Source organism: Monodon monoceros, unplaced genomic scaffold (genome assembly GCF_005190385.1).
Source record: "Monodon monoceros isolate NGI ecotype Baffin Bay Population unplaced genomic scaffold, NGI_Narwhal_1 Super_Scaffold_22, whole genome shotgun sequence".
Lineage (NCBI taxonomy): Eukaryota > Metazoa > Chordata > Mammalia > Artiodactyla > Monodontidae > Monodon > Monodon monoceros.
The window spans coordinates 40,549,080-40,567,190 of NW_021703779.1; the positions used below are offsets into that span (position 1 = coordinate 40,549,080).

An 18,111-nucleotide genomic window follows, 5' to 3' on the forward strand; every position below is an offset into this window, starting at 1 on the left:
CAAAAACAGAAATATAGATCAATGGAATAGGATAGAAAGCCCAGAGATAAACCCATGCACATATGGTCACCTTAGTTTTGATAAAGGAGGCAAGAATATGCAATGGAGAAAAGACAGCCTCTTTAATAAGTGGTGCTGGGAAACTGGACAGCTACATGTAAAAGAATGATATTAGAACACTCCCTAACACCATACACAAAAATAAACTCAAAATGGATTAAAGACCTAAATGTAAGGCCAGACACTATAAAACTCTTCGAGGAAGACATAGGCAGAACACTCTATGACATAAATCACAGCAAGATCCTTTTTGACCCACCTCCTAGAGAAATGGAAATAAAAACAAAAATAAACAAATGGGACCTAATTAAACTTAAAAGCTTTTGAACAGCAAAAGAAATCATAAACAAGATGAAAAGACAACCCTCAGAATGGGAGAAAACATTTGCAAATGAAGCAACTGACAAAGGATTAATCTCCAAAATATACAGGCAACTCATGCAGCTTGATATCAAAAAAGAAACAGAAGACCTAAATAGACATTTCTCCAAAGAAGATATAGATTGACAGCAAACACATGAAGGGATGCTCAATATCACTAATCATTAGAGAAATCCAAATCAAAAGCACAATGTGGTATCACCTCACACCAGTCAGAATGGCCATCATTAAAAAATCTACAAACAATAAATGCTGGAGAGGGTGTGGAGAAAAGGGAACCCTCTTGTACTGTGGTGGAAATGTAAATTGATACAGCCACTATGGAGAACAAAATGGAGGTTCCCCAAAAAACTAAAAGGACAACTACCATATGACCGAGCAATCCCACTACAGGGCATATACCCTGAGAAATCCATAATTCAAAAATAGCCATGTACCACAATGTTCTTTGCAGCTCTATTTACAATAGCCAGGACATGGAAGCAATGTAAGGGTCCATCAACAGATGAATGGATAAAGATGATTTGGGACATATATACAGTGGAATATTACTCAGCCATAAAAAGAAACGAAATTGAGTTATTTGTAGTGAGATGGATGGGCCTAGAGTCTGTCATACAGAGTGAAGTAAGTCAGAAAGAGAAAAACAAATACCGTATGGTAACATATATATTTGGAGTCTAAGAAAAAAAAATGGTTCTGATAAACCTAGGGGCAGGATTGGAATAAAGACGCAGACAGAGAATGGACTTGAGCACATGGGGAGGGGGAAGCGTAAGCTGGGATGAAGAGAGAGAATGGCATGGACATATATACACTAGCAAATGTAAGATAGACAGCTAGTGGGAAAGCAGATGCATAGCACAGGCAGATCAGCTCGGTGCTTTGTGACCACCTAGAGGGGTGGGATAGGGAGGGTGGGAGGGAGACACAAGAGGGAAGAGATATGGGGATATATGTATATGTATAGCTGATTCACTTTGTCATAAAGCAGAAACTAACACACCATTGTAAAGCTATTATGCTCCAATGAAGATGTTAAAAAATTTAAAAAAAATAAATAAAGTCTGTGGGGTTTTTCTCTGATATAGGCATAGCTATCCCTGATCTGTTTTGTATTCCATTTGCATATCTTTTTCCATCCTTTTCCTCTCAGCCTATGAGTGTCCTTAAAGATTGAGTCTTTTGCATTCAGCATATACTTGGGTCTAATTTTCTCATCCATTCAGCCACTATTTGTGTTTTAATTGAGGAATTTAAACATTTAGATGTAGAGTAATTATTGATAGGTAAGAACGTACTGTCGCCATTTTGTTAATTACTCTGATGATTTTGTAGTTCTGTGAAATAATAGAAGATATATTTATTGGTCTCTGCCCTCAGTTCTTGGTACAGAACTTCAAAATTCTTATAATCCCCTAACTGATAAGAGCACTAGGAGCATCTTTTGTTCTAAATTTGGTCTTTGAACCTAGTTCCTGACATTGAGTTCCTGAAACCCTTGTAATTTCCTAGATGATATGAGAATCTTTTGTTCTCATGAGGTGACTCTGATTGTACTCCTAGATGCCTCTTGGATGAGGGCTGGTGACTGGAAATACCAAGGCATAATTAGAAGCTTGGAATTTCTAGCCCTGCCCCCCCATTCTCCTGAGAAGGGAGGCGAGGTGAAAATGGAGTTAATAGTCAACATGCCTACATGTTGAAGCCTCCATAAAAATCCCAATAGTACAGGGTTTGGGAAGCTTTCAGGTGGGCAAACACATGCCCACCAGGATGGTGACACACCCCACCTCCACAGGGACAGAATCTCCTGCACTCGGGATCCTCCCAGACTTCACCTTATGTGTTCTTCATGTGGCTGTTCATCTGTATCCTTTATCATATCTTTTAATTAACTGGCAAATGTAAGTAAGTGTTCCCCTGAGTTCTGTGAGCTTCTCTAGAAAATTAATCAAATGAAAGTGGGGTGGGTGTCTTTGGTACCTCCAATCTATAGCCAGTTGGTCAGAAGCACAGGTGATAACCTGGGCTTGTGACTGACATCTGAAGTGGGATGAGGGCAGGCTTGTGGGACTGAGCCCTTAAACTGTGAGGATCTGACAATATCTCTAGGCAGATAGTGTTAGAATTGAGTTAAATTGTAGGACACCCAGCTGGTGTCACAGAAAGTTGCTTGTTGTGAGGAGAAGCCTCCACACGTTTGGTGACCAGAAGTGTCAGAAGTAAAGTCTTCTTTGTAAGTGTGTTGTATAAGGAGTAATGGAGACACACAGGTGAGAGACTTGTAGTAGGTAAGAGCTGGGTTTTCTCCACCCTACAAAGGTGGAAAACTGAGTAGGTTTTTCCATCTCAGTTGGTGTCAGAGAAATGGGATTTCCTAGAACAGCCCTGGCTCACAGAAACATGTGGTTTGGGAAGAGAAAGGATGAAAGGGTGGAGGATGAGGAACCTTTGATTCCTGGGTGGCTACGTGGTCACCCATGATATGGAACAGCAGCTGTGCTGTGCTCAATTACTAAAGGTAAAAGTTACCAATGGAATTTAGAAATGGATCTCACTCCTGAGGAGTTGGTTCACTGGATGCATAAGGAAATACAGACCAATAAGAAAAAGGCAAAATATTCAATCCCTTAGTTATTGTTATCTGTAATAGCTAAACTAAAAGTAAAAGAAAATGCTGGATTGGACCTTGATGCTAGACCAAACTCAGATTTCAGTGGGTCTGAGCTTTGGCCACTACCTGCAAAGCCTCCCAACAAGGAAAGAATTATTCAGGGACAACAGAAAGTACTTTTAAGACCTCTGATAACCAGAAGGTAGTCAATGTGGGAGAAGAACAAAATCAAGAAACTTGAAACCAGAGGGTATGGTGTGAAGGAGTTACTTCATTTTGTAGATCCATATCATCAGCTTTCTGAGGAACCTTTACTGAAATGGATTGTGAAAATGACCAACTTGGAGCCTGTGTCTTTGCTTTTGGATGCTGCAGAGTGGAAGAGCATGTTTGGGTTGATGCAGGATCCGCAGCTCACTATGAAACAATCACAGATGGCTTTGTGTGATCCAGACACATGGGAGGTTGTTCTTGAGAGAACAGCCATCCCCGTGGACTGGATAAAAGCCTCTGTAATGTCTGCTTACTCTGAGTAGGAGACTTCAATCTCCCCCTATTAATGCCAAGTGGAACACCCCAGATGAAGCAGCTATATCAGTTTTGTATGCAAGCCATGTGGGACTGGCTTTATGATGATTGGGATATTCACTAACTGAATATACCCATTACCCAGGTCATGGAAATGCTGTGGTTAAGAGGTCCCTTTCTCATGGGCAGCCCGTTTAACCTTACTGTTGCAAAACTGAAGGACAGTTCAGGAAGCCGTATCGAATTTGTTGTCTCAGCTTCCGCTCCATGGGGAAGGAGCTAATAAAAATTAATTAACAAGAGAATAGGGAAAAGCAGAGGAAAGAATCAAGAGATGGGTCCTAGCAGGGTGAAAATTTTTAAGTAGATATTAAGGAATAAGGTGAATAAAGAAAATATTGATGGGGCAAAACAAAGAGGAAACAGAACGGGGAGAGTCACAGGATTCCTCTCAGCAGGGTGGAAATCTTTAGATGTTTATTAAGAAATGAGATGGAAAAAAATGGACATTGACATTAAAACAAAAATTTTAATACAGCACTACCTAAGGTTGGGTGGGCTGAAGGACCCCCTGCTGGTCCCTCAATATTAAAGTGGCCCAAAAAAGTCCAGTCTATTTCTCACAGTTTGGAAATTTTTTAAAGCCTGAAGGCAGAGATTATGATAAGAAACCTGACCAACTATCACCTGTGCTGGGGGCAGTGATTAGGCAATTAATCAAGTCAAATAGTGACAAAAGGGCCTGGGTCCCTTGGTTCAACCGCTTGCTAGGGACCCAAAGTCCTTTGCACAAGAATGAGTAAAATGGTCAGGAGGAAGAGAACAGAAGTTTCAAGGACCCCTTGATATGGGAGCCCCACACACTCTGGTACCAAAATCCATTGGTGAAGCCCTACAATTTAGATTGAGAGAACACAGAAATATGAGAGCGGATCAGATTATGAAAACTGGAAGGTTTAAACAAGATTTATGTGAAGTGGTTGTGTCTCCTTTACCTAAATGTCTTGTGGGAATGGATATTATGCCATTCTGGGGAATACTTCTCCTACCTAGTATTGTAAAACCAAGATCTGCTAATGAAGTCCTAGTAGAAGCTATAGTTCAGAATGTAAATGTTGCTGGAATTAAGGTAAAAGTTTGTAGGAGAATTGGTATGTTTGAACAAGCATTTTGAAGTGGCTGCATCTCTTTTACCTGATCGTGTTATAGGGATGGACATTGTATCTGAATGAGGAATATTTCCACTACCTAGTATTATAAAACAAGGGCATATAAATCTGCCCCTCAAGCAATATTAATGGGACTTGCTAAATGGGGACCAGTAAGACTGCTTAGCCCCACAATGGAGACTTCTAGATTCCTGGAATATGTTGGAACTTTTCAAAGTCCTTATTACCCAAAGTATCTCATTCCCAGCCTTTCCTCTCATTCATTTTTGATAGCATATTGTTCCCACCAACTGTTATCCATTGCTTCATGTAGGAGTGACAAAAACATTTGCCTATAAATGTTCTGAATTAGGTTAGATAAAACAAATATTTTGAGTCACTTTAATCACCAGACAGATTAACCAAGGACAGTCTTTGCAAATGGGGTCCATTCTGCTCTTTCAGTACTGGTACTGGGAATGCAGACTGTTATGTATCATCAAGACTGAACTGGGGAGAAAAGATGTGACTAGTGTAAGTTAAAATGCCACAAAGCTCACTACAATCGGCAAGATTCAGCTGTTTTTCTTGAATAAGTGCTCCCTGGGTGTTGCAAGATTTTGGTTAGTTTCCAGACTTCCAAAAATATTGATTTTGTCAGCTTTTGCCAGTTTTTTAGTTGCTTTTATTGAGCAATGAAATTTTGAAGTTTCTTACTCTGCCTCTTTTTCTTATATCATCGCTCTGCACACATACTTCTAATAAGAATGAGTCAGGTACATAGAAAAGCAAATACATTTATGGATCAATAGGTTGTTTTCCAACTGTCTCTTCAAATTCTCTTTTCCTTATAAGAAAATATTCTGCTCAAACTTCTTAAGAAAAGAAGCTGTGATTCATACTGTATTTTTATGTTGAAAACCTGCATATAGCAAACATATCACTGAAGACATCCAGTGAGCCCTAGAGTTGCTCCATCATCAGATGAAATATAAGTGCTAGGCCAGGATGAAAAAAAAAAACAAACTAGTGTTGAATGAGAGAAAAGACAGGTGATGAGTGCTTATCCAAGTTATAGGTTTGGGCAGTGTAATGGGTAGACCCAGCCCAAGTAAATCAAACTTGGGTAGGCCCACTTTTTGCCACCTCAAAATGGACACAGACCAGTAAAGTCGAATTAAGGACCCACATTTACCTTGTGGAGAAGGGAAATTATATCTGTGTTACTTTAAAATACAAAAGATGGAAACAAAGACCAGGTGCTTTTTTCCTACTGAGCCAGACTCTGTAGTAGGACCACATTGTGGTTGGGTATGTGATGAAAAATGTACTGAATGATTCTATTGACTCTTTTAGTCCTAGATTAATGTCTTATTTATTATTGGTAATCTATTTAGGAGGCCATGGCAAATTTAAATGATGTTTGTTAAAGAAAAAGATACATTGTTATACACATATTTATCATTCTTTGATGTGTCAATAGACTACAACATGAGAGTTAAATAAAGTAATCATTAGGAAGAATGAAAGAATTTGTTCATCTGATGATCTCTAAGAGGAATTAGCTTCCGTATTTATAAGCTGTTAAATCATTTATTTTAGTTGCATTAAATCTTCACAATAACTAGGTCCAGTGTTTTCACTTAAAAATTATTTATTGTTAATTATTCTAAACATAAAATGTGAATGAAATTAATATAATAAACCCCATATATTACCATCTAGCTTAACCAAATATTAACATTAAGTGCTGCTTTTATTATAGCTCATGATTTTCATAGGTAATATTTTCATTATTATTTATTTCTAAATATTACATATTTTTCAAAATGATCCATAAGTGATTTAGGAGTGCATTTTAAGTTTTCAAATGTGTCCTGTATGTTGTTTATGTGTGTGTCTGTTTGCATGTGCTCTTTTTTTTTTTTTTTTTTTTTTGCGGTACGCGGGCCTCTCACTGTTGTGGCCTCTCCCGCTGTGGAGCACAAGCTCCGGACACGCAGGCTCAGCGGCCATGGCTCACGGGCCCAGCCGCTCTACGGCATGTGGGATCCTCCCGGACTGGGGCACAAACCCGTGTCCCCTGCATCGGCAGGCGGACTCTCAACCACTGCGCCACCAGGGAAGCCCGCATGTGCTCTTTTTATTGTTGATTTCTAATGTAAATTTCATTATGGTAAACCAACATTATCTATAACATATTGGTTCTTTGAAATATCTGATACTGCTTTGCAACCTAGTATGAGGTAATTCTTTATAAATGCTTTATGTGAGCTTGAAAAAAATGTATATTTTCTATCTGCTCTATATACCCATTAGATATGTTATTAATTTTTCTGTTCAGGGCTTCCCTGGTGGCGCAGTGGTTGAGAGTCCGCCTGCCGATGCAGGGGACATGGGTTCATGCCCCCGTCTGGGAAGATCCCACATGCCGCGGAGCGGCTGGGCCCGTGAGCCATGGCTGCTGAGCCTGAGCATCCGGAGCCTGTGCTCTGCAACGGCAGAGGCCACAACAGTGAGAGGCCCGCGTACCGCAAAAAAAAAAAAAATTTTTTTCTGTTCAAAGTTTTAAAATTCTTACTAACATTTTTGTCTCCTTGTCTGATAGAGGTATATTAAATTCTTTCCCCATGATTGTAGACTTCTCAACTTCTCTTTATAATCCTAATTTTTTTTAATTTCATATATCTTAAGGATTTGTTATCAGGTGGCTACAGGTTCACAATTATTATATCTTTGGCTATTTTAATGTGTATTGTGTCAGGATAAGCTGTGTAATTCTATAGTGATAAATAATCCTCAAATCAAAGTCTTACAACAATAAATATTTATTTTTTGCTCACATCACACTACCTGTTCAACATGGGTTGACATTGAAATTTTATCTCAACATCTCACCTGCTTCCATGACAACCATAGCACAGAGAACATGATGACTTGTATACTGGTTCTTAAAGCTTCCACCCAGAATAACATACATCCCTCTGCTCACATTTCATTTCTCAAGACCAATCACATAGCCACATCTACTGGTAAGGGGCCAGGAAAATGCAATTTTACCATATGTCGGAAAGGTGAACAAGCTGAAAACATTTGATGAAAAGTATTAATGACTACGATATTTAATGTCCCACATAATTCCTAGAGAAACCAAAAGCAGTAGCTAGTGAATAGGAAAGGATAAAGAATAAGGAGGAAAAAGAGGTCTTGCATCACCCCTTCTCCAGTGCATACTTCCGAGCCTGAGGTAGGCTTGAGCTTTGGGGATGGGAAGATGCTTTCAATTCATTACAGAGTGAAGTTTTGATTTATACTGACTTTTTTAAAAATTTATTTATTTATCTATTTATTTTTGGCTGTGTTGGGTCTTCGTTGCTGTGCACAGGCTTCCTCTAGTTTCAGAGAGCAGGGGCTACTCTTCGTTGCAGTGCACGGGCTTCTTTTTGCAGTGGCTTCTCTTGCTGCGGGGCATGGGCTCTAGGCGCGTGGGCCTCAGCAGTTGTAGCTCACGGGCTCTAGGGCGCAGGCTCAGTAGTTGTGGCGCACGGGCTTAGTTGCTCCGCGGCATGTGGGATCTTCCGGGACCAGGGATCGAACCCATGTCCCCTGCATTGGCAGGTGGATTCTTAACCACTGTGCCACCAGGGAAGTCCCTATACTTACTTTTTAATGCCTGAAAATGGTACTTTCCTGATGTCAGAGAATGATTGAAAAATTATTGGATCTTCTAGAAATATCATCTAGTTAGGAGAGAAGAGGTAAATTAGAATAGTTCTGAGCAACCATGGTGGGAGAATCATAGATTTACTTCCATTAACACATCCAATTCAATACATCGGTTATGCATTTCTAACCCTACATTTTGCTAATAAAGTCTAAAGTTTTTCATTATTTTTATTCTGTTCCAGTCTAGAATCTAGACACTGTTCATTGAATATGATGGGATTCAGGGCACACTATCCCCCAAATGTGGCACCTTGGCAGATTGAATATTTTAAGCTAAAAGAGTTTGAGAAAATGGCAGAAGCAGGAAGGTTACTCTGACCTTCCCCCCTGAAGCAGGTCATAAAATCCTCATGTGACAGGTGCCCTCCCTTTACCCAAAGGAAGGGAGTATCCTTATCTACAAGGACAAAGGGAGCTGAAAGAATCCTAACAAACAGGACTAAGTTTCCCCCAGGTTACTATTTTACCTCATATTCCTTGACCTATCATATTTTTCCACAACTGTCTCCTCTTCATCAAACCTAGCAGTAAAATACTCTGATTTAACCATTTCTTCTGGTCTTCATTTCCTTATGAAGGTTCCCATGTCACATAAAACTAAATTAAATAAATGTGCATGCTTTTCTCCTGTAAATCTGCCTTTGTCAGTTTAATTTTCAGTTCCAGCTAATCTGGTTGTAGTTTAGAATTTTGGCTTTGCCTTTAGAAACAAACAAATAAAAAATAGGATGCAAACAAAACAATCTAATTTATTTCACTTCTCCCTTTTAAATTTATTTGTTGAATAATTTTTTCTTACCTCTGAATGAATAACTTTTCTAATTAGTACTATAGCTTTTCTAATTATTGATAGTATTATATAATAAAAAGTCTTCCTATCACATCCCTGCCACAAGAATACATTCATTTTGGTACTTCAAAACACCCAATCAGTATAAGAATTGAAACTCTGGTCTAGTCTACTGTTATAAACCACTCCAGTTTATGCCCACTTGAGTTTTGGATGCCCCTGGTTTGGGAGGGAACATGATTAGCTGCTTCTAGCTTCCTAACTCATCTCTTCCCATTTGTTAGTTGTCTAGTTTCTAGGGACAAAAGGGACTGAGGTCAAGGGCACTGTCTTAAGTTTTTGGTCTGGGTGCTCTCTGATATTGGCCCCTCTAGATGTGGCATATGTACAATTGCTGTCTTTTTCCCTCCTGGAAATTATGTGGGTTCTTCAGAGACAGTCGTACTGGGGAACTGCTGACTGTGGTTCCCTTGGAAGAAGTTTCAACCACTAATGGTTAACACACATAAAAGGTTTTTATGAGTAATTATTGTAATTGAACAAATATTGCTTGCAATTAGTACTATTTATTGAATGAATAAAATAAAGTATATTGGTGATACAAGTCTTGACAACTCATAGTTACTTAACATTTATCTGACATTTGGTTTTATAATTGTACCTTCACTTTAGCATCTCATATTCTTGGAAATTAATCCACCCACCATAGCTGGAAATAACCAAACTTTCTCAATATTTAATATAAGACACATAAAGGTTAAAAACTGTTTCTGCTATGTAGCTATAGAGACTATTGGGATTTCAGCTCTATTTAGGAGTTCTTTTTTTATATATAAAAATTTATTTATTTATTTATTTTTGGCTGCGTTGGGTCTTCATTGCTGCACGTGGGCTTTCTCTAGTTGCGGCAAGTGGGGGCTACTCTTCTTTGCAGTGCCTGGGCTTCTCATTTTGGTGGCTTCTCTTGTTGTGGAGCACAGGCTCTAGGTGTGCGGGCTTCAGTAGTTATGGTGCGCAGGCTCAGTAGTTGTAGTTCCCGAGCTCTAGAGCTCAGGCTCGGTAGTAGTGGTGCATGGGCTTAGTTGCTCCATGGCATGTGGGATCTTCCAGAACCAGGGCTCAAACCCGTGTCCTCGGCATTGGCAGGCAGATTCTTAACCACTGCACCACCAGGGAAGTCCCTATTTAGGAGTTCTTCACATAATCAGCTATGTGTTCAGTGTCCTGGGTCATATTTCTAACTCTTTCTAATAAAATCCCTTCAGTGATATACACACAATGATAAAAAGGAAAAATAAGAGCCCTTGTTTTTAAACCAGGTAAGATCATGTAGTCAGGGGGTTGGCAAACTACTGCCAACAAGCCAAATCCAGCCCACCACCTGTTTCTGTATGGCCTGTGAGCTAAAGATATTTTAAAATATTTTTAGACAGTTGAAAAAAATCAAAAGAAGAAATATTTAGTGACACATGGAAATTATATGAATTCAAATTTCAGTGTCCATAAATTAAGTGTTATTGGGACACAACCACACTTATTCATTTACTATTGTCCATGGCTGCCTTCATGCTACAAAGGCAGAGCTGAATACTTGTGACAGAGATTGTACCGCCCTCAAAGCCTAAGCTATTTACTCTCTCGTCCTTTACAGAAAATGTTTGTTGACCTTTGGTGCAGATTGTAAGTTTTGTTTAATTGAGATGAAATATTGTTCAATTAATGTATCAATTAAAAACTCTCTTCAGAGCTAATTGAAGTAATTCCATAAATATCAAATTATTTCTGCCTGATTAGACATCCTAACTATGATACCAACCCCTAATGTCTTTATGTTCAGTCAACCCTATTAGTTGCCTACCCAGATCACTCAGACCATACTAGTTCAGTGCCTTTGGTTAACTTAAATGGTTGGTATCTGCATCACTGTGTCCAAGGGCTTTTTGCCAGAATTGTGAAAGGCTGTTCTCTCTGCCTACTCATGTATGGCAGGCCAAAAATGCCAGGCACATAATACTTTCTCTACCCCAGTAGCTCTCAACCAATGATTTACAGAATTTAGTGTATAAATACCCCAGTTCTGTTGTCTCTTTTTTAAAATTTATTTATTTATTTATTTATTTTTGGCTGTGTCTTGGGTCTTCGTTTCTGTGCGAGGGATTTCTCTAGTTGCGGCAAGCGGGGACCGCTCTTCATCGCGGTGTGAGGGCCTCTCACTATCGCGGCCTCTCTTGTTGCGGAACACAGGCTCCAGATGCGCAGGCTCAGTAATTGTGGCTCACGGGCCTAGTTGCTCCACAGCATGTGGGATCTTCCCAGAGCAGGGCTCGAACCAGTGTCCCCTGCATTGGCAGGCAGATTCTCAACCACTGCACCACCAGGGAAGCCCAGTTCTGTTGTCTTTTGACTGGGTTAATTTTGAGGTGTAGATTTTTATACCATTTATCAGCGTTTTTCTCTGAGATTAAGTTCCAATTGCCCACTACAGTAGCTAGCTTAATAATGCACCTTTTCTTTTTGGCTACCTATCCTTCCCAGTATCATTTCTCTACCTCCCTACTAGTGTTCTTTGCACCCCTCAACCATGCCCAAACAAACTACTTACACTGGAAGTCTTATCTCATTATCTGCTTTGAGAGTCCAAATCAAGACACCACATAATTAAATAACTTTTAGCTTCTAATTTTGGCTACATAGACAATCTCAAAATATCTTCATTCTCAGACAGCAAGGCTCCTCAGTTTGAATATTATTATTATAATTCTGAATTGTCAGCATCATTTAACAATGGAGATTGAGTGAATGTGAAGGGTAGAGACCATGATGTAAATCAAAGAAAGGCTTGAAACACAACATTAGAAGAACTGATGCTGATAATATCTTCCATATGTATGTGCTCCTTAGCCAGGTACCCTAAACACTCCCCACATTTCACCAAATTTTTTCAATATATTTCTATTGGTCACCGTTTTTCACGTTAGGATATTGATATTGAGAATGGTTATGCCAAATTGCCAGCATGCTGTACATGGAAGATAGACCAGAGACAAGACACTTTCTTCACTCTTTTTCATTCTTTTTTCTTTGTTCTCCTATGACTGGATAATTTAAAATGACCTGTCTTTGAGTTCACAAATTCTTTATTCTCCTTGATCAAGTCTGTTTCTGATACTCTCTATCACATTTTTCATTTCATTTATTGTACTCTTCAGCTCCAGAATTACTATTTGGTTCTTTTTTTATGATTTCTTTCTCTGTGTTAAATCTGTTTTGTTCATGTACTGTTTCACTGATTTTGTTGAATTGTCTTTCTGTGTTTTCTTTTGGCTCATGAGCTTCCTTAAGACAACTATTTTGAATTCTTTATCAGGCAAATTATAGGTCTCCATTTCTTTGGAATCAGTTACTGGAAAATTATTGTGTTCCTTTGGTGGTGTCATGTTTCCTTGATCGTTTTTGTGTCCTAAAAGTCTTGCATTGCTGTATTCACATTTGAAGAAGCAGTCACATTCTCAATTCTTTACTGACTGGCTTTGAGAGGGAAATATCTTTGCAGCACTGCTAGGGATTCTGTGGCTTTCTTAGACTTTTTCTGTGGATACACCTGGGGCACACTCCTCTTGGGAGAGTATTCTTAAGATTGTATGCCTTATCTCAGTCCTGCAAAGCCAGGCCAGGTACTGACAGTCCCCCATTTGCTTTCCCTAGAGTTGTGCTTAATGCTCAAGTTTGTGTGCTTCCTCTCAATACCTTGGAGTTGGGCCAGCTTTCTGTGCATGCTAACTAGCCATTTGTAAAGATTTACAATTGTCGCCCTTGTGGGCATGCAAAGAAAGCCAGCCACAGAATGTAGATGGGGGGAGAGTTTGTGGGTGAACTATGCAGAGCATTGGGGATACTTACTGGGGAACCCCACAGGTTAGGCATCCCCAGTAGCTTGTGCATGGTCTTCCTGACGGAGTCTGTGAAGTGGTTAGTAAGATCTGCATACTTTTGATGCCCTCCAAGCCCTGGTTGCTGTGCTCCTAGCCCCTCTCTGTCCCTTAGTTGTACAGCACACCTCAGTATTCTAGATGGGGTGAGAAGAAAGTGAGCCTCTTTGGCAGTGTCCCACATGGCTGGGGAAACCAAGCACTCACGCATCCCCTCTGGGAGAAGTAGAAGGTCTCTCTTGGCACTGAACCAGGTAAAGTGAAACCACTCTTCTTACCCTCTTTTATGTGTCCAATGTTAGATTTTTTTCTCCAGTAGTGTGCTGGAACTACTCCTCTGGACTCCCACTTGTCAAAATCAGCATTATTTGGGGGGAAGATGGTAGAAAAGTTCTATTCTGCCATGTTGCTGATATCACTCCTGGCAGTTTATTTTTAAATAAGACAGTGTTTTGGCTGAAAATTGTGACATTTCCGTTATCCCACTCCCATGTGGAGGAGCTGGCCTTCCAGTGATTCATATTCGGGATAAAACATCAAACCTCTCTCCTGTCCCAGAGCTTACAAATCTATACTTATTTTTTAAACTCTTTTTTTAAAAAACTTTTTTGGCTGCATTGGGTCTTAGTTGCAGCATGTGGGATCTTCGATGAGGCATGTGGGATCTTTTGTTGCAGCGCTCGGGCTTCTCTCTAGTTGTGGCATGCGGGTTTTCTCTCTCTAGTTGTGGTGCATGGGCTCCAGGGTGTGTGGGCTCTGTAATTCGTGGCACGCGGGCTCTCTTGTTGAGGCATGCAAGCTCAGTAGTTGTGGCGCGTGGGCTTAGTTGCGCTGCGGCATGTGGGCTCCCAGTTCCCCGACTAGGTATGGAACCCACGTCCCCCGTATTGGAAGGCAGATTCCTCACCACTGGACTACCAGGGAAGTCCCACAAATCTATACTTAAACAGGAGAATATCATGGTTTTTGTCACTCATTAGAGACTATAACTTAAATTGTCTGTTATTCATCCTCTGTTGAAAGGTCAGCAAAAATAAATGACATATAGGGAAAGTAATCATCTTTCTACCTTTGGAAATAGGAAAAACTTGGATTCATCCAGTTGACATTAATACTTTTTCTGGTAAGAATAACCATGTACTTTCCCCCATTTTCCTCTTTTATTTGACTTGGGGGATTTAGACCCAGATTCTCTATTCTGTACCTTTTTGAGAAGACATATGAAAGGAGCAGTATCATGCAGAGTTGTATAAGCTATTGAAAAAGCCTTTGGTTTTATTCTGAGTAAAACTGGAAACCATTTTGGGGGGGGGAACATAAATTTAAGAATACACTGTTTGACATATTTTTAACTAAGTCCTTTTGGCAACTGTAGAGGACTGTCCTTACCCATTGTCGCCACTTCCTTTCCTCCAATTTCTCTCGAACACATTTGATTCATCATGCCACCCATGCTTTCCACTAAGACACTGCAATGTAGACACAGAGAAACCAGTTAGGGAGCTGTTGCCATAATCCAGGCAAGAGGGTATTGAGACCTGGAACAGAGAATATAGTAAGTCATCAGTGGTCAGAGCCTGGATATATTTTGACAGTAAATCCAACTAGAATTTCTGATGGGTCAAATGTGGGATGTGGTAGAAAGAGAGAAAACAAACAATTTTCCACAGACTTGCTTCTAATAATGAATCTGGGCACCATTTCATGAGATGAGCACCATAAGATAAGTTCATATTCTGATATGAATTCTGGCCTTGCCTCTTCATGTCAAGATATCTGGTGAGTCCGCATAGTGAGCAGTAGGTGTATTCCTAGAAACCATTTGTATAGCTAGCAATAACTTAACTGTATATGGAAGTAACTGTGAATATAACCCAAACTAGAGGTATTTTCAACTTAACTTCACTTTAGCTAGATTTCAAAATTACCCATGGCCACTCCAACATCACTCATCTCAAGGGAAAGTATGATGGAGGGGTAGCTGGAGTGGAAAGAGCCAGCAGTTTTAACTGTTTGCAGTTAAAATGCCTAATTTTTGCAAATCTGGCAAAACTGGATGACTATGTGAACACATTGTTAGGGCTTTTCCCAGTACCTTGGAATGGACTTGTGTAAGTGCATGTCTCTACAAAGTAAGCCGATTAACTTCACAGTAACCTCTCTACATGTAGAGTTTGGAGAAAAGAGCAGGAATCAACCTGGGAGACTGAGAATGAGCTACCAGTGCAGAAGGAGGAAAACCAAGAGCAAAGGGTACCTTAGAAGCCAAGAGAAGATGTTGATGGGGGAATTCCCTGGCAGCCCAATGGTTAGGACTTGGCACTTTCACTGCCATGGGCCCAGGTTCAATCCGTGGCCGGGGAACTAAGATCCCACAAGTCGCACGGTGCGGCCAAAAAGATGTTGATGATGAGTCTGGTCAGATAATGACTAAAACTGAACAATGTATTTGGCAACATGGAGGTCATAGTGAACTTGAGAGGAGGTGTCTTGTTGGAAGGCATGGGTGGCAAGGTGAATCAAATGTGTTTGAGAGTAATTGGAGGAAAGGAAGTGGAGACAATGGGCTAAGACAGTCCTCTTCACACTTTTTACTGACTGTCCAGATGCAAACCTTTTGTGGGTTATATAAGGAGTTACTATATCAGAATTTCTTCCTGTAAAGAAATAATTCCAGAAAGGATGAAAATAGAAGATGGTGGAGTAGAATGACGTGTGCTCACTCCCTCTTGCAAGAGAACCAGAATCACAACTAACTACTGAACAATCATCGACAGAAAGACACTGGAACTTGGGATTTCCCTGGTGGCGCAGTGGTTAGGAATCCACCTGCCAATGCAGGGGACAGGGGTTCGAGTCCTGGTCCGAGAAGATCCCACATGCCATGGAGCAACTAAGCCTGTGCATCCCAACTACTGAGCCTGCGCCCTAGAGCCTGTGAGCCACAGCTACGGAGCCCATGTGCCATAATTACTGAAGACCATACACCACAACTACTGAAGCCCTCACACCACAACTACTGAAGCCCACATGCCTAGAGCCCATGCTCTGCAACAAAGGGAAGCCACCACAACAAGAAGCCCGCACACTGCAACAAAGAGTAGTTCCCACTAGTCACAACTAGAGAAAGCCCACGTGCAGCAATGAAGACCCAACGCAGCCAAAAATAAAATAAGTAAATAAATAAATTTATTAAAAACAAACCAAAAAAGACACTGGAAGTCACCAGAAAAGATACCCCACATCCAAAGACAAAGGAGAAGCCACAATGAGACAGTAGGAGGGCCACAATCATGATAAAATAAAATCCCATAACCACTGGGTAGGCGACTCACAAACTGGAGAACAATTATACCACATAAGTCCACCCACTGGAGTGAAGGCTCTGAGACTCATGTCAGACTTCCCAACCTGGGGGTCTGGCAAGAGGAGGAGGAATCCCTGGAGAACTGGACTTTGAGGGCCAGCAGGATTTGATTGCAAGACTTTGACAGGACTTGGGGAAACAGAGACTCCACACTTGGAGGGCACACTCAAAGTAGTGTGTGCACCAGGACCCAGGGTGAAGGAGAAGTGACCCCATAGGATACTGAATCAGACCTACCTGCTAGTGTCAGAAGGTCTCCTGCAGAGGTGGGGAAGCGGCTGTGGCTCACTACAGGGACAAGGAAACTGGCAGCAGACATTCTGGGAAGTACTCATTGGCTTGAGCCCTCACAGAGTCCGACATTAGCCCCACCAAAGGGCCTGTAGGTTCTAGTGCTGGGTCACCTCAGGCCAAACAACCAACAGGGAGGGAATACAGCCCCACCCATCAGCAGACAAGTGGATTAGTTTTACTAAGCTCTGCCCACCAGAGCAACACCCAGCTCTACCCATCACTGGTCCCTCCCATCAGGAAGCTTGCACAATCCTCTCAGATAGCCTCATCCACAAGAGGGCAGAGAGCAGAAGCAAGAAGAACTATAATCCTGCAGCCCACAGAATTAAAACCACAATCACAAAATGATAGACAAAATAAAAAGGCAGAGGACTATGTCCCAGATGAAGGAACAAGATAAAACCCCAGAAAAACAACTAAAAGAAGTGGAGATAGGCAACCTTCCAGAAAAAGAATTCAGAATAATGATAGTGAAGATGATCCAGGACCTCAGAAAAAGAATGGAGGCAAGGATCGAAAAGATGCAAGAAATGTTTAACAAAGACCTACAAGAATTAAAGAACAAACAGAGACCAACAGTACAATAACTGAAATGAAAACTACACTAGAAGGAATCAATAGCAGAATAACTGAGGCAGAAGAACGGATAAGTGACCTGGAAGACAAAATGATGGAATTTACTGCCATGGAACAGAATAAAGAAAAAAGAATGAAAAGAAATGAAGACAGCCTAAGAGACCTTTGAGACAACATTAAATGCACCAACATTCACATTATAGAGGTCCCAGAAGGAGAAGAGAGAGAGAAAGGACCCGAGAAAAATATTCAAAGAGATTATAGTTGAAAACTTCCCTAACATGGGAAAGTAAATAGCCACCCAAGTCCAGGAAGTGCAGAGAGTCACAGTCAGCATAAACCCAAGGAGAAACATGCTGAGACACATAGCAATCAAATTGACAAAAATTAAAGACAAAGAAAAATTATTCAAAGCAACAAGGGAAGAATGACAAGTAATATACAAGAGAACTCCCATAAGGTTAACAGTTGATTTCTCAGCAGAAATTCTGCAAGCCAGAAGGGAGTGGTATGATATATTTAAAGTGGTGAAAGGGAAGAATCTACAACCAAGAATATTCTACACAGCAAGGATCTCATTCAGATTTGATGGAGAAATCAAAAGCTTTACAGACAATGAAAAGCAAAGAGAATTCATCACCACCAAACCAGCTATACAACAAATGTTAAAGGAACTTCTCTAAGTGGGAAACACA

At 40.5% G+C, this 18,111-nt stretch overlaps 1 long non-coding RNA gene across 1 annotated transcript in view; it reads right to left on the bottom strand.

Annotated features, from left to right (window-relative positions):
• Nucleotides 1-14,561: 14,561 nt before the first annotated feature.
• LOC114905994 overlaps nucleotides 14,562-18,111 on the bottom strand; it is a 249,353-nt gene continuing 245,803 nt past the window's right edge. Inside the window, exon 3 of the long non-coding RNA XR_003796354.1 lies at nucleotides 14,562-14,648. This is a non-coding gene — a long non-coding RNA (uncharacterized LOC114905994). The remainder of the gene's footprint in view (nucleotides 14,649-18,111) is intronic.